Raw genomic sequence first — 3,607 nt, 5'->3', positions numbered from 1 at the left:
TTTTAATTTGTCCCGAGTAGTTTCAAAACAAAGATGGGAGGGGGTGCATTTAAGTCAGAAAGGTTTCACAGTTGTTGACGGAATCGACGAGCTTCTAGGACTAAACTAAAATTTATCGAGCTTATCTTCAGTTTTTTTTCTTATTATTATTTTGTATTTCATTTCCTATAGATTCTTCTTGCGTAGGTTCGGAAACAGGTGTAATGCTTTCACATGTAACTTCTTTAATTTTATTTTCCACCTCGTTAAGTCTATAATGTGTACTTCTGATTTTGAACATCCCGTTTTTGTACGTAACAAATTGATCTATATTTTTTAACTTGCGAATATATAAGTGAATTTTTCTTCCCTTGTCTCAATCCTCCGGGGTTTTATCGTGACTGATAATTTTTTTTCTTTATTTTCTAAAGACAATTTGTTGTTAAATATTTCCGGTTTAAAGTTAAAATTGTTTAGAAAAATTAATATTGTATTAATACCTAGGCTTAAACTGTAATTTATTGCATGATCGGGTAAAGTAATGTTATATCATAAAATTTAATTGTATCTCGGTTTTAGCATTTTCCTCAAAAGTGACGGCACCCCTAACCATCTCCTCATTTATTATATCAACGGTTAATTATTAACTCATAATTAATAAATATTAGTAAGGATGTAATAATAACTTTTATACTATGAGAAGAATGAGTCATCTGCTCAAGCCATTAAAAAGCGATGAAACAAATATCTACTAAGTCGTACTAATTAGCTTTCAATCAAAAATACTACAGGGCAGTGCAACTATTTTTGAAAGTCGTTGCCGACTTAATTATCTTCAAGTTCTTGTATCATTAAAAGTTTTGATACAACTCTCATTATTTTTTTTTACTTTTCCTTATTTTCCACCTTTTTTACTTTTCCTCCTTTTTTTTTTTTTTTTAATTTATTTTTTTTTTTTTTAGGAAAAACGGAAAAAAGCTTTGTTAATTATTTTTAAGTAGTTAGTATATTTTCGGCATCTGTTTCTTTTTGTTTTGTTTTTTATTCCTTTTATAATTCTCTGAAATTGAAACGGAAAATATTTTTTTAAATTAGTATAATACCAGATTGACCTGATGGGCCTTACATGGTTGATCTAATAGTTACATTTTTTTTTAAAGAATTGATTAGGGGTAGGGTTTTAGTCTCATAAAAAAAAAAGACACCCCTAACTATATACAACTTTATAGTTTTAAAAAATTAAGTTAAAATAAAGTGATAAAAATAATAATTCTTCATAAAAAGAGAAAATTTAAGTTAATCACAAAAATAACGACATAAAAAAAAATTATGATTGCTCATAAACAATGGAAGAGTCTAAAATTCACTGTTAATATTTTTAAATTATCAGATGATCAATTTCTTATTTGTTTATTATTATAGATTTCATAATGTTTTTACGCGACTATTCTAGAAAAAATAAATAAATAAAAATACACTAGATTAGACTGTAGTATCTATAAAATTGGACCTTAAAACAGAAACAGTAGGATAGAGGTCCCAGTTATACAACCGATCCATTTTAAATCTCTTTCTTGATTAAAATTTGTAAGAATTAAATATACAACATAATAAAATTATATTTAATGAACTTAAAATAACTGCAATTCATCAGCACAGTAACTTAGAAAGTATTACTTGTAATTTTTATAGTATTTTAATTACTACCAGTTTTCATACAATTATAGGGATTGTTTGTTTGATTATTTTTTTTAAAGTTTCGTTGACAAAATAAGAAAGAAAAAAAAATTGTTATCCTAAAATGGTTGCGTTGCCCTTTATTGAACATTTCTAATTATTTCTAGCGGATTAAATATCCCCTCATCCAAAACAATAGCGCTTACCTCCAAGGGCTGGAAGATCCAGTTCGGGATACCTTTCAGTCATTGTGCAAATTTATGGAAGAATCCAAAGTAGATTTTTAAAATTAAATAAATAAATAATAATAATTTATTTATTATCATCCGTATCTCCATTATATTATAAAATAACAACAGGGGCAGTATAGGACTCCAGCTGGAGTCTTGGGTCGACGAAAGAGAAAGAAAAAAAAACTTCGGGAGTGAGGGGATATTAGTCGATGCCTCCTGACGATACATTAAAATTCAAATAATGTTTTGGGTACTCTTATGGTTTCTGGTAATTTTTTATTTCCTTTCACGTATTATGTCATAACAAAAGACCGGATTTTTGTTCAGTAAACAATCCAAAATATGCTAAATCGTACATTAAAAACTCAAAATCCTGCAATAATCAACTTCATTGTATAATTTATATAATATCAATGCAAGAAAAACTTCTTTAAATCAAATTAAATTCGTTCAGCTCTCTTTGCATGTATGTAAACTTACATAAACAACTAAAGTACTCCGATTAAAATCCCTAATTTTTTTTCTTTACTTGAATAGCTATGCGGAAGAATACATATTCATACTACGGTGGCTGGAATATAATTTTTTTTTAACTTTTAAAAATACATTAGTTTAAAGTTTTAGAAAAAAATATGCTGCTTTAGGTCGCTGTGTTGAGAATTATTTAATAATCTTTTAAACAAATCCTATAGTCTAATATTTTCTATAGCCTATTCATCCACTTAGCTTTTTGATTGTGTATTTACAAAGGAGTAGGACATTACCCGAAAAACTAAAAAGTAATAACTCTATATATAAAACTTCTAAAAGTCAAAAATGTACAAATAATAATATTGATCAGGCCAATTTATTTTTATTTAAAATAAATACTCAGGCAATTTAATAATATATAAAAAAATTGCATTTCCCTCTGTACATAAAGAAGTATGAATGAAGTCACATTTTTTTAATAGGTAAATTCAATTAATGCATCGCCTTACCTCCAACTTTCCAATTTTAAACTATATATTAAGTAAAGTAAAACGAGTAAATTGAATAAATATTGGTATACATAAATGAATGAACGAAAATCATTCTTCATTCTTGGACACTTGGTTCCCTATTAATAACAATGTGGAAGAGTTTTAGCAGCTTTCGTCTGGCTACATTAGCTTGCTTTGAAAGTAATTAATTAAATATATTACAGCAAGATAGTCCGGTTGGCGGTTAATAAAGGTATAAAAATAGTAACAAAATTTATTGTTAACCAACGTTTCGCTCCACTTTACAGGGCTTCGCTAGTGCTGATAAGAATGGAGTTCTGATTTCAACAGTGATTCAGTAATATAAACTGTAAACTATTAGAATATTTATATAAAATAAACTAAGATACATATTTATCAATGCTTATATTGTTTTCTCAGGGCTCCGGTCACCGAGCGATCTGGTCTCCCGTTTCGTCTTCGATGAACATTTGAAATTGTGAACTGTACCACTGAGTCCCGAGCAAGTTTCATTTACACTAACTATGACTAACTGTCTCTGACGAATCGTCTTTGGGAACTTGGTCCCTAACACTTATTTAGACTGGCACTGCCTGTGGGAACTTGATCCATGGTGCTTAGCATTAAGCCGTAATACTCCTACTGTTTACGAAATTAATACTTACTATAACAAGTTTGATGACACCTGATATCTGTCATAATACCTATTAAGGCTATGTATATACATATGTATAT

The 3,607-nt window shown here is 28.4% G+C and overlaps 1 long non-coding RNA gene across 1 annotated transcript in view; it reads left to right on the top strand.

The window, feature by feature from the left end:
* Positions 1-3,607, top strand: part of LOC136796178 (uncharacterized) — a 28,833-nt gene that overhangs the window by 23,327 nt on the left and 1,899 nt on the right. The window lies entirely within an intron of this gene.

The sequence above is a fragment of the Halyomorpha halys genome, unplaced genomic scaffold (genome assembly GCF_000696795.3).
Source record: "Halyomorpha halys isolate HHAL.00 unplaced genomic scaffold, Hhal_1.1 Scaffold646.1, whole genome shotgun sequence".
Taxonomy (NCBI): domain Eukaryota; kingdom Metazoa; phylum Arthropoda; class Insecta; order Hemiptera; family Pentatomidae; genus Halyomorpha; species Halyomorpha halys.
Note: the sequence above shows the minus strand (reverse complement) of the source record. Positions and strands in the feature narration are given on the sequence as shown.